Source organism: Citrus sinensis, chromosome 7, assembly GCF_022201045.2.
Source record: "Citrus sinensis cultivar Valencia sweet orange chromosome 7, DVS_A1.0, whole genome shotgun sequence".
NCBI classification, from domain to species: domain Eukaryota; kingdom Viridiplantae; phylum Streptophyta; class Magnoliopsida; order Sapindales; family Rutaceae; genus Citrus; species Citrus sinensis.
Genome location: NC_068562.1, coordinates 23,248,173 through 23,269,912, shown reverse-complemented (window position 1 = coordinate 23,269,912; position 21,740 = coordinate 23,248,173). Strand labels below are relative to the sequence as shown.

Genomic DNA, 21,740 nt, shown 5'->3' with positions numbered 1-21,740 from the left:
GAGGTAGATAGTTCACTTCCAAAGAATTCATAGAGTTTTATGAAGTAAATGAAATTTAGCGCCCTTTGAAAGTTCCAAGATCACCCCCCCTAAAAATAATGTTGTAGAAAAGAAGAACAAAACCATTCTTGACATGGCAAAAAGCATGCTCAAGAGTAAGAGACGAGCTAAAGAATTTTAGGTTGAAACTATTGTATGTGAAGTCTACCTATCCAACCAATCTCCAACAAGCAGTGTATGAGGCAAGACGCTATAAGAAGCATAGAGTAGAAGAAATACCGACATTGCCTATCTGAGAGTTTTAGAAGCATTGCCCATGTGGAGAAAAGAGCTAAGTTGGATGATAAAAGTGAAAAGTTCGTCTTCATTGGCTAGGACATCAATTCCAAAGGATACAAGTTGTACAATCCGAACAACGAGAAAATCGTGATCAACAGAGATGTAATTTTCAATGAAGAAGGAAAATTTTGGCTCTACTGTGAATGAATTCGACTTCTTTCCCATTAAAGAAGATGATCATACACAGATAAAACAAATAGAAGAACAATAAGAGTTAGCTACTTCACATATCTCACAAGCATCAACCACATGTGAAGATTCACTACCATCTGTCTTAAATGAAAGAACCGAAGAATGTATAAGGAATCTTCATGATCTCTACGAGGCAACTGATAGACTTAACAATCTCACTCTTTTTTGCATCTTTTCTGATTGTTAGCCAATTAAATTTCAAGAAGCTGCACAAGATGAGAAGTGAAGAATCGCAATGGATAAAGAAATCAAGGCCATTGTGAAGAATGACACTTGGGAACTTATTACTTTTTCTAAAGGTCACAAGGCGATCAGTGTTAAATAGGTGTATAAGACAAAGAGAAATGTCGAAGGAGAAATTGAAAGGCATAAAGTAAGGCTAGTTGCAAAAGCCTATAGTCAAAAGGCTAGCATAGAATATGATGAGGTATTTGCTTCTGTAGCTTGATTTGAAACTATTAGACTTATTATTTCTTTGGCTGCTTAAAAATAAATGGAAGACTTTTCAAATGGATGTGAAGTTTGCTTTCTTGAATGGATTTCTCAAATAAGAAGTTTATATCAAACAACCATTAAGCTATGTAGTAAAAAGACATGAAGACAAAGTTTTGAGATAGAAGAAAGCTCTTTATGGGTTAAAGCACCAAGGGCAAAGAATAGCAAAATTAACAAGTATTTTCAAGAGAATAACTTCACCAAATGCCCATATGAACATACTTTCTACGTCAAAGAAAAAGATGGAGACATTTTGATTGTGTATTTGTACGTGGATGATCTCATCTTCACTGGAAATAATCCAAGCTTATTTGAAGAGTTCAAAAGAGTGATGATCAAAGAGTTTGAGATGATTGACATCAGATTAACGACATATTAACTCAAAATTAAACTCAAGCAAAAAGAAGAAGGCATATTTATTTCCCTTGAAAGTTATGTAAACAAGATTCTCAAGAAGTTCAAGATGAATGATTGCAAATCTATAAGCACGCTAGTGAAATGTGAAGTCAAGTTATCCATACATGATGAAGGCAAAGATGTAGATCTAACATTCTTTCAAAGTTTGGTCGGAAGCTTACGTTATTTGACATGCACGAGACTAGATATCCTTTATGCTGTTGGACTTGTGAGTCGATACATAGAGAATCCAAAAAACACTCATTTTAAAGCTGCAAAAAGAATTTTTCGCTACATTAAAGATACAATTAATTTTGGCCTATTATACTCATTTTCTAATGACTACAACCTTGTTGGATATAGCAGCAGTGCTTGTGGTAGAGATATATATGATCGAAAGAGCACCACAAGATTTGTGTTCTTCATGGGAGACACTGCTTTCGTGTTGATGTCAAAGAAGCAACCAATTGTCACACTTTCCACCTGTGAAGTTAAGTACGTAGCTACTACATCAAGTGTTTCTCATGCAATTTGGCTCAGAAATTTAATTGAATGAGTTAGGTTTGCCACAAGAAAAGTCAACCTAGATTTGTGTTGATAATAAATCAGCAATTGCCCTATCCAAGAATCAAGTCTTTCATGATTGAAGCAAACACATAGATACTCGCTACCATTTCATAAGGGAGTGTATTACAAGAAAAGAAGTGCAAGTCAAGTATGTGAAATCACAAGATCAAGCAGCTGATATCTTCACCAAACCGCTCAAGTAAGAAGATTTTATCAGATTAAAAAATATACTTGGTGTCATAAAAAGGTTTAAGGGGAAGTAATGAAAGCAATAAACTTATTCTACACAAATAGTTCATTTAAGTGGAATGAGGTGATGAGTTGTACATGGCCCTTCATCATTATGCTCCATTATCATGGTCCTACAATGTTATATCCATGAAGCATCTAATTGAGTGGACATTAGTTTTACAATTTGGATGCCATTAAAGGACTCCTTTAGAGCATGTTAGCTGACTGGAATATGTTTGGTGCTATAATGAAAGCTTGGTGGAACATGTTAGGTGATGTGTATTGTTTTGATTATATTTGTTTTCATTCATTATAAATACCTATGCCATTTGTGTTGTATGCATCAAGTGTCAGAAGAAAAAAGTATACGAAGCAAAACAAAATTTTTAAGAGTGATTTGTGAGAGAGTATGAATTGTTCTTGTGATGTTCTTGAACTTTCTCCAATAAAATTTGTCTTTTATTCTTCAAATTCTCCAACACTCCTGATAACTACTATGATAATGAAACAAGAACAAGATGCTCAATTAATTATGCAAATAACAAGAAACTCTAGTTGTGTATAGAACAATTGTTTCATTACTGTTCATTATATTTTTAGAATTTTCATTTCATTTTTCAGTCGTTCAATTAAATGTAACAGTTGTAAATTTCCTAACTGTTGTTACCCTATCATGTAAGGTACAAAATCCTTGTGTATAATATTCGCAACAATTAAAGACAGGTCAATTTGAACACAAAGAATAGTGTATTTGGTAAATCATAAACGTTGCATAACTATACAAAGTAATTCATTCGAAGCGTCTAGAATGCCTGGTAGGCACTAATGCAAGCAATCTTTTAATCGTCCAGTTGCCCTAACACACTCTATTTGTGGTCGCATGGCCTTGGAATATGAGCTGATGATTGAGATGTTGGCTCCAAAGCCTAAGCATAAATTGTAACAAATTCATGAGTTTTATTTAAATTTTTTAAGCGAGCTAGATGAGATTATTGGGAGAATTCCAAGCACCATAAGCCATGTAAGAAACTTGATCAGTTTCAATGTAGGTCTTAATAAATTCTCTGGTATGTTTCCTCCTATTTATAACATCTCTTCCCTTGAATATATTTTTGTACATAGAAACAAATTCCATGGAAGCTTGCCCTTTGAAATTGGAGTCAATCTTCCCAACCTGAGATTTTTTATCATCAGTGGAAACAATCTTACTGGTTCACTCCAAGATTCATTGTCCAACGCTACAAATCTTCACAAACTTGACATTAATAGAAATCTTTTCAGTGGGAAAGTGTCAGTTAATTTTGGCAGACTTGAGAATCTGTCATGGCTAAATCTGGGGAAAAATAACTTGGGAACTGGGACAGCAAATGATCTTGATTTTATAACCCCTCTAACAAACTGTACCTAATTGGAAGTGCTTGATTTAGACTCAAATCGATTTGGAGAAGTGCTACCGTTTTCTTTAGCCAACCTCTCAACAACAACGACCGTAATTGCCATTGGAAGCAACCAAATATCAGGCACCATTCCTGATGGGATAGCAAATCTTGTGAATCTATATGCACTTGGTTTGGAGTTCAACTAATTAGCTGGTACCATACCTCGTGCAATTGGTGAGCTAAAGGCAATAGACCCCCTTCCCTTGGCAATTGTCAGAATTTAATCTTGTTGACCACCTGCAAAAATAAGCTCAGCGGTACTGTGCCTCGACAACTCCTCCGCATCATAACCCGTTCAGTTTTACTAGACCTGTTTGATAATCTTCTCAGCGGCCATTTTCCTGCAGAAGTAGGCAACTTAAAGCATCTCGTTTCATTGGATATTTCCAGTAACATGTTTTCTGGTGAGATTCCGACTACTCTAGGTGGTTGTACAAGCTTAGAACATCTTAGTATGCAGGACAATTCTTTTACTGGAAGTATTCCATCCACTTTGAGTTCCTTGAAAAGCATTACAGAACTTGATCTCTCTCGCAATAATTTATCAGGTCATATTCCACAGATATCTTGAGAATCTTTCCTTTTTGTCATTCTTAAACCTGTCATACAATCACTTTGAGGGCAAGGTACCAATAGAAGCCATTTTCAATAGCACAAAAGGAATTTCACTTGTTGGGAATGAGAATCTTTGTGGGGGTTTAGATGAATTGCATCATGTCCTCCCACAGGATCGAGAAAATCAAAATTCAGTATCCTGATCAAAGTGGTGATTCAAGTGATTGTGTTATGTTTGATCTTAGTCGTGTTTTTTATTGTTGTTTATGGTCGAAGAAGGAGATCTACACAAAAATCTTCCAATAAATTGTCAATGGAACAACAATATCCAATGGTTTTGTTTTGTCCTGCATTCTGGAATGTACGAACAATATTTAGAAAACTAAACATGTCTAAACATCAAAATTTCTTTTTTATAACAATAGGATCACTTCCAAATTCAAAGAATGATGTCTACGTAGGATTTTTGGTCAGAAATCAGTAGTAGTTACGCCATTTCAGGTAATGACAATTAGAAGAGAGCAGAGAAGCAGCAGGGGAATCAGAATCCATTGACTACGAAAAATGAAAACGGAGGCCTACCTTCTCAAGAATGCAGATCGCTCAAACTCCGGCATTTCACAATTGTTTGGCAGCCACCTATATCCTTCATAAGAAAAATCTGATCGCTGGGTCAATCCACATCCCCACATTTCTGATAACCACTGTTTACATCCAAACCGAGAATACATAGGACGCCTGCTGTCTGCAACCCACCGGCCTTTGGCATAATTACAAACTGCAAAGAGAAAAATAACAAGTCATTAGATATTGTAGTAGTATTATTTAGAACATTTAGATAACATAAATTTGGTCCACAAAAGCTTCTTAATAATACAATAGATACTAAACAGAAAAGAATCAATGAAGAAAAGAGAATTTCTTTAACTTTGCTCCTCTCTTTTGGTATCCTTAACGGGCACAATACATACGCAGATGTTCTTAGTTTCACTGAATGCATGATTGTGCAGGTGTTTGCACCACAAAAGAATTGTAAATAGCACAAAATTTTGTTTTTGGGTTGACTAGTTTCCAAACAAGACAAGTGAATTTCTAGGGACAATTCATGGCACATGCGAAATCAATTAACCAATTACATTAGTTTTACCAAGCAAACAAACAATGGAAAGCCAGTGGTGATACAGACTCATGTAGGCAAACTCTGTTATGTGATTCCTAGAAGGATCAAAAGAGAGGAGTGACCAAGTGAGCTCATAATGAAATTAAGGAAAGCATCATAATAAGAATCTAGTGCAAGCAAATAAAAGAAGAAAATAAACTGCAATCACATACAGAAAGGCTCATAAAATTGGCAGAGTAGCAACTGTTGCAGTTGTATGAGAAAGCATCAGTACCTTTCTTCTTAGTCGAGAATTTCCTATACCCTGTATTTTCTTTCTTTTCAACTACATATGAAGTAACATATGTTAATTGGTTACCTAAATCTTTATGTACTAGTTCTTCTGTTTCTTCTGCAGTGATTTCTTCAAAAAAAAAAATTCTTCAATATGCCCCTTTGGCCTCATAGACACTGAAGAGTTATTTACAGTATCTGTGTGATCCTCTGAAGCACAAACAAAAATAAATAAATAAAAACAGAAATAAAAGATTCAATCAGAAAGCATTTAATCTTTCAATACATTTTATGATTGGGGTGAAATGCAAGGACACTCTCAAAGATGTAAAGTACAACTTTTATGGCTTTTGACCCAGGCACAGGTGTGTTGAAAAGACAAAATTACGGTTTCTTTGTTTTGTACTTAAAGATGATTAACGTTTTTTACTAACTTTATATCTTTGCTTGCTACAAGGCTGGCTGTTCAAATTGATGGATGGTTTTTCTAATTGAAAACTGGGCTATCAAAACAAATAAGAAGACTTCTCGCATATTTAAGTTAAAAAGTGTTGCTTTTTCGAAAATAAGTTTTATTGAGGTATAAAAATTTTACAATGACAATACTTATCTTGTTAGTATTATATATATATTTAGATTGTCCATGAACATTTATTAAATAATAGATTATTAGCCTAACATAAAATTTGGGTTACTTTGTGCACCGGGGATTGTTAAATAAACACTCGACCCGAGCGTGCAGGAGAACAACGCACCATATTGGAATAGTGTAAAGGACTATAGCGACACATTAGGTCGGTAATGTGAGTACATAACTTAACATAGTTACAATATTATTATTGCAGCTCGAATAGTTACAAGTTGTTTAATTTGTTTTTATTGTTATTTTGTGCAGCATCACCCCAATATAAACGTGCCACCCATTGAAGAGGACAAAGATGAGCTTCAACAGAGCAAGATCCCAATACCCAAGCAAAATCGAACACCCATTGATGATGAATATGAAGTAGACTCCCAATATTCAAGAAGCATTGAACACCTGTTGATTATGAATATGAAGTAAATGATCAGCCATCTGTTCACGATGAATATGAAGTAGACGGCTCACCTAAAAGGAAAGGTTACATGCTATTTTTAACATTTTAATTGTTATAAGACAATGAGGTTGGATTTAATCAGTTATAAATTAAATTTTTGTTTTTGTTTCCTAATAATAGACAAAATTGAAGATTTGGTCAAGATTATTTTATTCGTCAAATAGAGAGGACGATCATTCTATTATTTACATCAAAGAAACGATGAATAAGATTATGTCTGATGCTGAGAATGAATACAAAACCTCATATATAACAAAATACTTACCATTTCATCATCAAGTATGCTCACAGGTAGTAAGCATACGGGTTGAGTAGAACATATGGACTTTAAATTTGTCTTCAAGAAATTCAATAAAAAAAAGCTCTATTTTTGCCTTTTATGTATTCAAAACAACCATCTACCGATTTCTCCCATGATCCATCAAAACATATTTGAAGAACAACTCCATTAAGCCTAAATAATTAGAAAAGATTAAAAAAAAATTACATTGTAAAAAAAAAAACTATCAAAATGTGCAACAGGTGCCTTCTTGTTGCACATTTTCTAGGTTCGTCCCCTTACTCAATTTTACTTAAAATATCCCCATAAATTTTAAACAATCGAAATAAAAAACACACATCGTGTAAAAGTAAATAATAGCCTTAAATTCTTTCTTTCCAATTGATAATTTTATCTATATAAGTATATTTGTTTTATAAATTTGGTGAGTAGAGGATGGTGAGTTCTATTGATATTTTTTTGAGAGTTTGATTTGTTTGGCCTTTTGTTGATGAGATTAAGGGTATCTAGGTCTAAAATTTAGATGTTTGGGTAGATATGATACAAAAAGTTAGGATGGCGAATTTTAGAAAGTACCAAAGTTTTTGGGCCATTTTTATAAACTCCTCCCTCACCAAAATCATAATAGCCATATGTAGGGCATTGAAGGCAAATTTTAATATATTTCTTTAACCAAAGATGAAATTTAATAAAAGCTACATATAAATTATCAAAAGTTCATAAGTTTAGCTTAAATCTTTGAAGAGAGATGAGATAATGTTGGAATTGTAGGATTTTTTTTTCAAAACTAAAATTTATTTTTTAATTTTAAGGTTAATGTATTTAGAAGAATATATGCTAATAAACAATATAAATTTAAGATTGAGGGATGGATAAAGTTCAAATTAATTTTTCAAACCCTTACTACTTTCTCATAATTCTAACTTGACCCAGATTTACTTGAAACAAATTTGCTTGAAAATACTCGACCCATATAGGAGTGCACTTTCCAATAAATTGATGCTAGAAAAAAATTAACTCGGCTTTAGACAAATTAATTTTTTTTTTTTGGCGGGCTTAAAACACATGCTAATTGGCTATCGCATGTTAGATAAAAGTGACAATAGAGAGGTGAGGGAGGAGACCGGCATCCTTGATATTTTACATATGTCTACGTCCTATGTAGAGATGTGAATGATTCATGTACATGGCATCCATCAACTGATGAAGAGCATGAGCTCATCAGGGATCTTTGTGTTAAACTTTATTCATAATCTCAATCGTATTTGTGCATACTTGAGATCAATGGTCTTAAAATAAAAGTTTTCCTGTACGTGATTAGCATTTCAAAGTTTTTCGGTCGTTCACTTCTATTTGGGTTCGTAGCTGATCGTTGGTGGAAATGTGGAAAACTGGAATCTCACTATCCAATCCGAGCAAACTACTTCTTGGAAAAGGTGACACCTTTGTGAGGTAACAGGGAAGGCCACTTGTAACCGTAAAAGCAGAAAAGGAATCAAAAAAGAAAAATGGTAGTGGCATCTTGGGGTCTTTCTTTCTTTATTTTTTAAATTATATTTATCCGTTAACTGTTGTCGACAAACAATTAAAAGTGAAAGAAATCTGGTTTAACTGTGTGTTGTCAAATACTTTATTATATGCCACCGTTTCCATGTCATGATTTTATTGATTAATGCTGTTAACTTAATTAATAAAATTTATCGTGTACAATAACGTATGTGATAATGTGAACTTAATTACCACTTAAAAGGATATAATTTTAATATATGTTGTTTATCACTATTTTCTCAATTAACTGTAAAATCATATGCAGATGTGCTAGCGAAAGAAAAAAGCCAAGCCATAGGGAATAAAATGACGTGTCAATGCCTCTGCCTTTATAAATAGTAATACAATACGATCGCCCCCTCAGTCTATGCATTTTGCGGTTCCCAACCTAACCGACGGTAATGTAGCTGTTGCTCCGTCTCTTCTGTGTTGAATAGAAAATGGACAGGCTCGTGGGGTTCAAATTCAAGCCTACTAATGAAGAAATCATTAGTCTACTGAAGAAGAAGAGGCTTGACCCTGGTTTTTCTGTCCATACCATCAAAGAAATTGATTTCTATAGCTTTGATCCCTGGGACCTGCCCCGTAAGTGTCACCCGACAAGTAACCATACGATGTCGTTTAAGTTAGTTTAGTAAAATTGATTCAGAACTAATGGTTGACTGAATTGTTTTGATGCAGGGCATTCTGAGATTCAGGGTGAGGAAGAAGTATGATACTATTACTGTTAGCGCAAAAACAGTACTGAGGTAATTGGTACCAAAAAGATTTTTTCTTTTTGCCCCCGTCGTTCTGCTTCCAAGAAAGCTAAGACTGAGTGGGTTATACACGAGATATCTATTGAGGATGACCCTCTTTATAAGGCATGAGTTTAGTTTTGAGCTTCATTTCTGGCTTATGTCCTGCTTTGTGTTGAATTGCATATGCATATTGATAATACAGCGGGCCACCTGGGAAACAACTTATTGTATTTGTGCTATTAATTTGTGTAGAGGGACTTTGTTGTGTGTCGCCTAGAAAGAAAATGGAATAGCAAGCTTGCTGCTTCAACTAGTGTTGAAGATCAATCAAGCGAAGATTTGACCTCTTGTTCTACCATCACTCGTGATGTTGGAGGACAGATTTTTTCGGAATCTGTTCATCCGCCTGATCAACTTTGGTTTCTAATAGAAATCATGTTGCAGAAAATACTCTTTTGGTCTCTCAAGTACCAGCAAGTGACAATTCGATTTCTAGAATTAGAAATCGTGCTGCAGAGCATACAGGTTTGGATACTGAAGTACTGGCAACTAACCATTTGATTTCTCATTCTAGAAATGGTGTTGCAGGAGATACTTCCCTAGGATCCTTACAACCACTAAATCAAAATTTGGTTTCTAATAGAAATCATGTTGCAGAAAATGCTCTTGTGGTCTATCCAGTTCCACCAAGTGACCATTTGATTTCTTGTTCTAGAAATCATGTTGCAGAAAATACTTCCCCAGAATGGCAGCTAGTATGGACTGACATTTTGGAGTCACCAATACTACCATATCAGCTTTGGTGTTCTTATTCTACTAACAATGTAGAAAATTCTTTCGAGGCAGAACCTCGACTGCCTGCGGAATTCAATCCACATGGTGGCTATAATTGGCTGAATTATGGCTCTCTCTCGCCATGGCAGTCACCAATTTATCCAGCACTACAATCGTCATATTCTAATGGCTCTAGTTATGGCTGTGATTTATTGAATTCTCAATTCGGCATGGAGCAGGTAGATTTTTCACCTAATCAATTCTCGGAGGGCTTAATACTCTCCTGAAGAAACTGGACAAACCACTTCGAACTTCAACTCATCAAGGTCAAATGGAGGAGATTTTGTGGAGGATAAGAAGTGATAAGGACACTGAAACTTTCAATGCTTGGGTAAATGAACTCCTTATATATGTGAGAATTAATACTACTTCAGTTGTATATATTAACAACAATCAAATCCTCTTGGACGATATTATAATATTATTAGTGTTGTAATTTTGCTTCACTCATGGTTTTATTGTATTCCAAACTTTGTATTCTTTCAGAATGGTTATTTAGACCACTTGGATGCTCAAGTTGCTCTGTCATGTTATGTAATATCTATGTGAAAAGTTGATCAGCTACTGTTAAATGGGAATGCTTATACAAAACAAGACTGTAGAGACACTTGATTGATCTAATGGAGGATCATCCCTAAGATGACTCTTAAGGCCAGCAAGAGGAGATGCTGAGCGTGCTATTAGTCTCTGTCACCTATTTGACACCCTCCAAAGAGGTCAAAAACAAAGCCTAGCATCAACAAATTTTTGGGCCTCGTTAGAGAGAATGGGGCGAAATCCAATGATCCCCTTATTTAAAAATGTTCACTCGTTTAAAAAAAAAAACTCAATTTGTATATAATTAATGCCACAAAAATAGATATTAGAAGTAGCAAGTAATTATCAAGGGAATATTATCGCACACTCAAAAAAAAAAAAAAAACAGAGAGGTCTCATTGCATTGTTACTTGCTACTCATGACTCGGGTGATCTAACTCATGACAAGTGGAGGCTCAAGCACTAACTGGAGAAAATATTTTTTAAAATTAAAGAGAAAATGACTTGAGTTTCCTATTAGCTATTGGTGAGTCGATAAAAGTAGTCACTGTTTGCTGCTGATTTTGGGTCAATGAATAAAAAACCACAAAACCAACCCAAGAGCAATAAATTTATATTTTTTGTCGAGGATCGGGGTACCTCGCTTGTTCGGCACGTGCGGGCTGTTTAGGCTTTTTGTGGAGCGAATGAGGATTGAGATGGGTGGATATGGAGGGGGGTTGACTTCAGGTGCGGAGGGCTGGTGAAACTCGCCTTAAACCTGCGAAACAACTAAAAAAGAGGTCAGAGGTGGAGCTGGGGGTGGCTGGCGACCACACTCCGACGCTCAAGTCAGAGTTGGGTTATCTCAGGTTTGAGAGCTTGCAAGCTCTCGGTAATGGAGATTTTGAGGTTGAAGAAACCCTAGTTTTTGGTGGTGAGTGTGTTCACTTACTTGATAAAAATCAAATCTGAGTATTTATATGGTGTACCCCGGTCGCCGTGCCACCTGGCGCTATTTTAGTGGCGTTCCCTGCTGTCATGTCAGGAATATTCTTATTTTCATGCGTATGGCGACTTAGACGTTTCAAAAATATGAGTGGAGAGCAAGTTTGCGGCGTATTCATGTGCTGGGCGTAGTGGAGTGGTCCCGCGTACCTCTACAATTTCGTTGTAATTTTGCAAGCGTAGCAGGAAAAGCTGGTGGTCCCAACTGTCACAATATCACACTTTTGGTGGATTCGCTGGCGGGACCGGCGACTGTCTCCTCTTTTGCAGCATGATATTTCCTTATTTTATGACACACATCAAACCGATCTTTTTGAGATTCGGGGCCCACATATCCCTTCACATATTTATGAAGACTTTTGTATTCTTTTATGGTGTACCCAAGGTACCCCTGGAGTGCTTAGGGTAGCCGGGGTACCTAGGGTACTCGAGATAAATTAATCTCTTAAATATCAACACGTGGCGCTTCATCATTGGCCTCATATTTCCTTCCCAAACAACATCCCCCTAGTTTCTTTAGGGCGAATGTAATTGAGGCGCAAGAAACTCTTGTAGGAACTGTGTGTGACACATGGCGATATTTACCTTTTTTTTTTTAAACTCTGAACTAATGCCTGTCTTCATGTCTCTCCAGCTTTCCTTGGGGAAGTGGTAACCGCCTGACACATGATTTGAATTTGAAAACACCATTCTGTAAAAATTATTTGACCTCTCACTTCATGAAGGACGATTTGTCAGGTTTAATTAAACATGTTCTACTCCTTTTATGTTACCACTTTATTTTGAAACTCTAAAAAAATCTCCCATCAAATTTAATTGCTTTCAGTGGCTTCTTGCTTGCTCTGGCTTTTAAATTTAAAAACCAGTCGAATCATTTCAACTGCAAGCTTCACATCATTTTTTTTTAACAACCCACCTTCTGCACGTTTTCATTCCCACTTTATTCTCTTTCATTTTACAATCCCTAAAAACTTTTTCTCTTCTTCTCCAATTTTCAACGCCTCCTCATCTCCCTTTTTTCTTCTTTATTCTGTCTTTTGCTTCTTGCCCTTTCAGCTTCCATCTCCTTTTTTTTTTCTTTGCTTGCTCTCGGCCCACCATCACATTTTCTTTCTCTTTTTGCATTCCTCCTTTTTCTCTTTTCTTTATCCTCTTCCAAGCAACTTTCACACCCTTTTTTCTTTTCATTTTTTTTCTTCTCGGCCGGCCTTGGCTCTCGTGATTTCCAGTGGTGGCCGCGGCGTTTCCTACGTCGAATCTAGGCATTGTAACGGCGGCATCTACCCAGCGGTTTCGGTGGTGTGACGACGGCGTTCGACTGGTGGGGCAGTGATCTCCTTGTGGTAAGCCATCTTCTGCCCCCATTTTGCTTCTTCTTCGTTTCTTCCAGTGGCCTTTTTTTTCTCTTTTTTTTAATCCACGCTCCTCCTCTTTTTCCTTTTAAATCACCCTGATGGCTTCTTTTTTTTTTTTAATCCATGCTCCTCTTATTTTTTCTTTTAAATCATCTTGACGGCTTTCTTTTTTTTTTTTACTCCCTTTCATTTTCTTTGTTATTATTTATGTAGGCGGCTTTCTAACTTAGCCACGGTCTCCGAGACCTTAGTGGCATCTCGGCTGCACAGATCGAGGTAAAGAGGCTGCGAGGTGAGGTTAGACTCTTCTAGTCTCGGGAAGAGAAGCTAGGAGAGGAGGTTAGGGCTTTGCAAAGGCGCTTGGACGACCATGCCCGGGAGAACAGTCGATTGTCCAAGAAGTTAGAAGAGGCGGAGTCTAAGCACGGCGAGCTACTATCTCGCTAACTGGAGATGATGGACAGTGCCTTTACTTTTATCATGACTGAGGTCTGGAGCGTCGAGCCTGAGCTGGTGGTACCTCGGGTGGAGAAATGGGTGGATAAGTCGGCCATCCTAAAGGCGATAGAGGATAAGAGGGTAACCCCGGCTCCACCATCCTATAGCCCGCAGCAATCTTCGGGGGTACCCCAGGTACCCCAGGCAAATCTCCCTTCAGTTAGCGCTGTTCATGCGGGTAGCAACTCTTTGACCGCGAGTATTCCTATTGATCCCCCTGTTGAGGGGAACGGTGGAGACGATGTCCCCTCTTCTGCTTGATCTTACTTGCCATTTAGGGTTTTATCTCGAGATGTCTTAGCAGCTTTCTTTCTTTGCTTCTGTACCTTTGTAGTATGGCATCATCCTTTTGTTGTGTTGGGATACTTGTCTTTTGGAAGGTTGCCTTGGCAATCTTGCTACTTATTCGCATTAAACTTCTGCAATAGACTTTATTCGGCATACCATTGAATTCCGTGATTATGATTGATTTGTGTAGACTTGTGGGGGTTCCTCGGGTACCCCTGATGTATTTTTGGCGCTTGCGTGGTAATTTCCGTAGATGTGCTCACTGCTCGTCTTAATAAAGATTATGACGTATCTCAAAATAATTTAATAATTCGCACATCATTATAAGATAAAACGAAATTCATATTTGGCGCACCTAGGATAAAATAAAGATTATGGCGTATCTCAAATAGACTTGTGGAGTTTCTTGGGTACCCTAGGTACCCACATTTTTTTCGGGGACCTTCTTGGCCCCCTTTTTTGCAGAAATGGTAAAAAACATGCTTGTTTTGCCATCCACTTCTAGTCAATATTTAATAAAATAATGCGAATAGAAGGGCATGCTTGCCTACCTCGTTTCGTTTATCTATTCTTTACTTGGCTCAAGTAAAAGAATGGAGGTGTGGGTGTGTGCATACCTTATCGGAACCTCATGGCGCTAGGGTATGCTAGTTTACCTCGCCCTCGGACCTTCTCTGACCCTCCCTTTTTAAATTTGTTGTATTATCTCTTATTAGCGTTGACCTCGAACAAATCAAACATGGCGCAATAAGGTGTAGTCACATTAATGGCAAAAATTTAACTACAATCACATTCGGTAATTAAAAAGGAGAACACACATCATCTCATAAAGTAAAAAAACATACTTATAAGCGATAGAACCAATATCATTACATGATAATGTTCTGTTATCTTAAAGAAATGGGGGATCCTGAGATCACCCTTGTCATTAGAGACTTGGAGAATTGAAAAGTGCAACTAATCAGTTTGGGGTACTCTGGGTGCCCCGTATGATAAAGTACACCACATAATAGATCAAATATTATAAATGCATAAGCATTGAAGAAAAATAAATAAAGTAAATAGAAAGAGGTAAAGTACTTCCTTTTATTATTAGTACTTCCTCGGTATGGCAACATTTCACAAGTGCTTTATAATTGTTCTTTTCATTTAGAGTAGCGTGTGTGCTCATTCCTTTTCTTCCTTCGGCACCCGGGGATCCAGGGGTACCTCTAACTCTTCGATTAACGCTGAATTAGGACTTTGAGGTACCTCGGGTACATCATGCATAACCACATCTATCTCCATTGGCCCTACTCTTTTTTGTTTTAGAGGACTAGTTGTCTATAACACTTTCCACCGCGCAGCTCTTCATTGTCTTGCAAGCGCCTAATTAGTAAAGTGAATAAACGTCATTGCATTGCTGGGGTACCAAGGGTACACCAAGAATATTCAACCCTCTCCCACGTGGGGTTAGACAAGGTGGACTGTGTACCTGGGGTGCTCGAGAGGGTACCTGAGGTACCTCGGCTCTCTTGGGTTTCTCCTTGCTTTTCATGACTTTGACTCTATCTTCCTCCCGCTTCAGGTAACACTTCTCGTCCATTTCATTTTGTTGCAGAGCTCAAGAACGAGCTTCCCTGCCTTTAACGATCGGAACCATGATTTGGCTGGTCCGGTGAGGGTATGCGAGAATATCCGACGCACAGCATTGTCGCCCACTCCTTTAATCAATATCTGGTCACAGTACAACTCAGCATGTTCCACGGGATCTGAGGTACCCAAGTATTACTATATTTGAGGCATGGTGAATGCTTCCAGGAGAATCGCTGTCTGAATCTACATGGTGAATGACGAGTTATACGCTGCTGGCACTAGAGCATTGATGGAGTTTTATTTTTCAGAAAGGAGCTTCACTTGAGCTTCGAGGGAGTCCATTTTTTCCAGGAACTCGTGAGGTACCCCAGGTGCACTTAAGGATGCCGCAATTGTTTGGGAAGCTCTTTTGGTGTTCAACTTGTGCCGGAGATCTTCATGGACTTTTTGTTTACGTTTGGTACCTTGGCTACTACGGGAATAACAAGAGGCAGTGGAGCGTTCTTCCCGGGAGCCGACGGCTTGAAACTTTGAACGGGTGCCCGATGGCCCATGCTTTAGTCTACTTCCCTCCGGTATTTCAGATCTTGGTATGATCTATTTCTCACCGCGTGGAGGCGAGACATCTTGAGTTACCGGGGAAGTGGCTGCTTCGGGTACCTGAGATCCTACTGCTCTGAGAATCGCATGAGCTAAATCCTTAAAGTGTTTATGAGTAACGGGCTCCTCGTCGGGTTGAATACCAGCTGATTGCTTAACTGATTTGCCTTTCTCTAGGCGGGATGCCCTTCTAGTCAAGTCACCCTCTCATCACTGCCGTGGTCCTCCACTCCACCATGACCTAGCATTTGGTTATCAGCGGGTACGTCAGGTGCCATGGTTGCACAAGCACACGTATCGGCAAGCTTAGCACCGTGAGGAGGCTTTTTGCGCGCTCCCCACAGACGGCGCCAATTGTTTGTGGCTGATTTTGGGTCAATGAATAAAAAACCACAAAATCAACCCAAGAGCAATAAATTTATATTTTTTGTCGGGGAGCGGGGTACCTCGTTTGTTCGGCACGTGCGGGCTGTTTAGGCTTTTTGTGGAGCGAATGAGGATTGAGATGGCGGTGGATATGGAGGGGGGCTAACTTCAGGTGCGGAGGGTTGGTGAAACTCGCCTTAAACCTGTGAAACAACTAAAAAAGAGGTCAGAGGTGGAGCCGGGGGTGGCCAGCGACCACACTTCGACGCTCAAGTGAGAGTTGGGTTATCTCAGGTTAGAGAGCTTGCAAGCTTTCGGTAATGAAGATTTTGAGGTTGAAAAAACCCTAGTTTTTTTGTTGTGAGTGTGTTCACTTACTTGATAAAAATCAAACCTAAGTATATTATATGGTGTACCCCGGTCATCGTGCCACCTGGCGCTATTTTAGTGGCGTTCCCTGCTGTCATGTCAGGAATATTCTTATTTTCATGCGTATGGCGGCTTAGACGTTTCAAAAATATGAGTGGAGAGCAAGTTTGTGGCGTATTCACGTGCTGGGAGTACTGGAGTGGTCCTGCGTACCTCTGCAATTCCGTTGTAATTTTGCAGGCGTGGCAGGAAAAGCTGGTGGTCCCAACTGTCACAATATCACACTTTTGGCGGATTCGCTGGCATGAAGGTGGCTATCTCCTCTTTTGCGGCATGATATTTTCTTATGTTTTGACACGTATTAAACTGATCTTTTTGAGATTCGGGGCTCACATATCCCTTCACATATTTACGAAGACTTTTGTATCATTTCATGGTGTACCCGAGGTACCCCCGGAGTGCTTAGGGTACCCAAGATAAATTAATTTCTTAAATATCGACATGTGGCGCTTCATCATTGGCCTCATATTTCCTTCCCAAACAGTCACCATTATATCTATAAAAGCTAGTCTCCATAGATTTTAGAAACCTTTAAGAGTGATCAAAATCCATGTTTTAATTAAAAAATAAAAGCTCATAGCAACTGATATGAGTAGTTTTACTATTATTTAATTTAGTCCATATTAAATCTATTAATATAACCTCCATAAATCTATAAACCCATAAAAATTTTAGATTTTACTTTAAACTAAGCTCTTTATAATAAATCTAAATGTCTGTATTTTATAAACTGTGAATTTGTTGATCTAGACATTTGTATTTATAAGCTACGAATTTTTTCTTCATAATTATATCTAAATCGTTTTAATAAAATTTAGTACTTGAATGTTTTCATGAGCTTATGTATAATAAATGCTATTGTAACCTGATGATCTTTTGCTGTTATTGTTATGGTATACATGGGAGTGCAACTAGTTTCATTCTCTATTTCTCATGGCAGATCTAGGAAAATGATTTAACAGGCTAAATTGCATAATTTATTAGAAAAATGATTTAACTAGAGTTGAGTTTCGGATTACAAAAGAGTGTGGACATGGAAAATTCCATAGGATATTGAGAATATACGTAGAAATGGGTTGACGGTATTTTGGTAAGATGATATGTATCATATGATTGCATAATTCATGTACATTTTGATTATTATTATTATTATTATTAGGATTTCATAATGGAAAATTTTTGACACATCAATTTCATAGAAAAAGATTAAAAAAAATGAGAACAATAAAACTAAATGTAAAGTAATCCTTTGGGAAACCATAAAGAAATTTATTGGGTGATTCAGGATATCCATAATTTACTAGAGGCTGATAATGACTTCCATGTTTGCCATTGCCATTGTCCTATGCGCAGTAAATGGTTTGACACATGGATTAATTAAATTTACTTTGTACAACTAGGAATTCATTATTTGGTTGGAGGATTTTCCTTTCAGTCTATTTTGGATATATTGTTGTGTGTTTTCTAATTGAATTCTATCCCTTTAAAAAAACGTAATAATACTAATACTAATAATGATGATGATGATGATGATAATGACGACGACGACTCTTATTCGATATGCTTGGATTCATGTTATACTCTGCGTCACTACAACTCAGCTAATGGATCTAGAAAAGAAAATAATCTTATTCCACTAAAATCTATACTTAATTGACCTGCTGTTTGTTTCTTTTGAAAAATGGGGCACCGCTCTTCTAGAAGAGGGCGCACCCAAAGTCTCACGCAGCCTATCATTTTTTGTGGTGCCGCAATACTTGAAGAATAGTAAGAAGAAAGAAGAAGCAGAAAGATTTGAAAGAAAATAATAATAATAATGTTATTTTAATTTGAAAAAGGAGAGGAAATGAAGCGTATAAATAGAAGGCTTCATTTCCCCTCCCTGAATCCATTTTTCTTCAACTTATTTTTTCTCTTAAGAGTAAGGAGCAAAGATTTGAGAGTGTCAGAGTTTTAAACTCTTGTCTAGTAATTTGAGAGATTAGATGTATTGGGATTCTGGGTAGTGAGTCAAAATATTACAATACTTGTAATTATTATTTTACTAGTAAAATATTTTTTTCTGTCTTCGCCTATGGACATAGGCTAAAAGCCAAACCAGGTAATTTTTGGTGTCCTCTTCTGTGCCTCTTCTTTATTTTCTTCCAATTTCATTTTGGCTGTGGCCCTGCTCACCCATCAAATTCCTAACAGTGGTATCAAAGCTACTGGTTGTGTTTTTTGGAGTCGAGGTACCATTCACGTAAAAGTACTATTCACGTTTGCGTTACTGTTACTATATGGTATTGTTCACGTATACAATCCTATTCGCATATACAATACAGTTCACATATACGATTACTGTTCACATGAAATAATGGGAGCCAATCCTAGCAAAGTTAGTTAGTAGTGAAAAGCAATGACGGCAAAATACGAAATTGAGAAGTTTAATGAAAATAATTTCTCGTTATGGAAAATGAAGATGATAGCTGTATTGAGGAAAAATAATTGCTTAGCAGTAATTAGAGAAATGCCCATGGAGATAACTGATGACAAGTGGAATGAGATAAACAGCAATGCCATTGCTATTTACACTTGGCACTTGTGGATGAAGTATTATCCATTGTGGCAGAGAAAAAGACAGCGAAGGAAATATTGGACGAGGTCAAGTCGCTGCACAATAAGATCTTCTTAAAGAGGAGACTTTATACTCTTCTAATGGCGGAATCTACATTCATGACCGACCATATCAACACCTTGAAGACTCTATTTTCACAACTCACAACGTTGGGTCATAATATAGAAGAAAATGAATGTACGAAACTTTTACTTCAACGTTTACTAGATTCGTATGATCAACTCATCATCAATCTAACGAACAACAACCCAGTAGATAGTCTAGTCTTCGATGATGTTGCAGTCTTCGTATTAAATGATGTGGGCAGACAAAAAAATAAAGAAGACAGACAAGCAAGTGTAAACATTATCGATGACGGAGCGAGATCAATAGAATATGGACCCAGTCAGAGTCATAATCATGGTAGATCAAAATCAAGAAGTAAAAAAAATGTCAAATACTATAATTATTGCAAGAAAGGGTGTTGTGCAAATTTTAATGTACTCGCAAGCGCACGAATCTATTGTAGTATAGACTAATGATGACGAGTGTCGATCCCACGAGGAGGTGGATTTTAATTGTGTAGAATTAATTTTGTGAATTGGTGATTGGATCTGTGGTGGAAATGATTTGGAATATGCTAAAACTAAAATTAAAATGGCGATAATAAATTCTAAAATTGGACTTGCAATGGTGAAATAAATTGAAGAGAAAATCTATTAAATTGACGTACTTGGGTATCTGGATCCGTATCAACATGCATGATGGGCTAAATAATCCGTATTAATGCCAATTAAATCATGAGGGGGGAATCCACACCTCATGAACCACGCTCTAATCAATATGGTGCTAAGGGCTTATCGTGCCAAATAATAATACCCTTATACTAGAGAGCCGGCGTAATCAAGGCGGTATCTAGACAAGATTATTATTATTTGTCGACGAGAAGTCAAAACATCCACAAAAACTAGAGGGGAAGAGAAAATAAATTTACCAAATTAAGCCTATGACACATGTTGAGACTTCACCTTCAACCCAAGCTTGAAAGAAAATTAGCCACTCATAATTGAACTAGGGGCAAAATGAGAATTTATTAAAATACGAAGAAAATATAAGATGGAGAGGGAATTACAGAAAACAGAGTCCAAAAATGGATTCAGAGATATCAAATTAGGGGGGGGAGGCCCCCTTTTTATAGATACATGGAGTAAATCATGGCCATCGGATTAAAAACAGTTTGGACGCTCAGGATTGCGCCACGTCATCAGTCAACAGTCCACGGTTTGACCACGCGGATGAACAGTAACACGGTTTGACTCGGATGAACAGTAACGCGGTTTGGTTGAAAATAATCCTGTGTGATGCATGCACCGTACGTGAGATTTTTCGTCCACTGATATGCTGCCACGTCACCATCAACAGTACATAAGAATTTTAGTCCAACAGGATCGTGACACCTCATCAGTCAATGCCACATCATCGGTTAATGCCACGTCATCGATCCGTCTATGTGAACAGTGTTGTGAACAGTAATGTAGTTAGTACCGTACACGTGAATAGTACCGTACATATGAATAGTGCCATTTTTCCTTTTATGCTCCTCCTAAGGTTTTCGACCGTCCTGAGTTCAAAAGTGATGTTCGTTTTGCCGTCTGATCTCTCCTTTATTGCGAAATGACTATAATGCCCCTAAAATACATAAAATATTTAATTAAAATAAAACACATGTAATTAAATCACAAGAAGGTTAAATACATAAAAGTAAGGGTTGTTAGTAAGACTTGAAATGTAAAATGACGGTTTTCTCCTTTATAAATATGCATTTTCTAACACTCAACACACCCCCCAACCAGCTTATTGCTAGTCCCTAGCAAATGAAGCGAAAATAAAATTCAAATTCAAAATGATTTTTTTTTTTTTTTTAGAAACACTCGTGTTTATTCAATGAGATTAATGATAGCAATCAAATAAAAGTATAAGCATTATCTCTAGTCTAAAGTAACATCACACCCACATCAACCATCCACATGAATCAGCCCAGTAGACTTTGTTATAGCTATTTTCAAGAATGACATGTCAAACCCCAAAATCTCACTGGAAGTAGTGACACTCTCACAAAGAAATTAAACCCAATAAAAATAGTCACTCCAATGAATGGTAATTGAGAGAAAATAATGAAGAAGTGATATCACATGCTCTCACCAAGATGAAATAAATATGCCCTCAGCTTAAAAATAATAAGATCTCAAGTCAAATAAAAACTATTAGTCAACCCAATTTATTTATTTATTTTTTTTATATGCACCACTACATCTTTTTAGCCCATATAACTAGCTTCTACTTCAGATTATAGTTTCCTAAAATCAGGAAGGACTTTTATTAGGATGTAACGTAGGCTAGGGA

At 37.1% G+C, this 21,740-nt stretch overlaps 1 protein-coding gene and 1 long non-coding RNA gene across 2 annotated transcripts in view; one reads left to right on the top strand and one right to left on the bottom strand.

Annotated features, from left to right (window-relative positions):
• LOC127898878 (uncharacterized) overlaps window positions 1-21,740 on the bottom strand; it is a gene marked incomplete at both ends in the record, with an annotated part of 76,484 nt that overhangs the window by 34,595 nt on the left and 20,149 nt on the right. The gene's annotated exons all lie outside the window — the stretch shown is intronic.
• LOC112498652 (uncharacterized) lies at window positions 8,864-10,552 on the top strand. The gene is made up of 2 exons (XR_008056349.1): window positions 8,864-9,117; window positions 9,214-10,552. It is a non-coding gene; the product is annotated as an uncharacterized LOC112498652 (long non-coding RNA).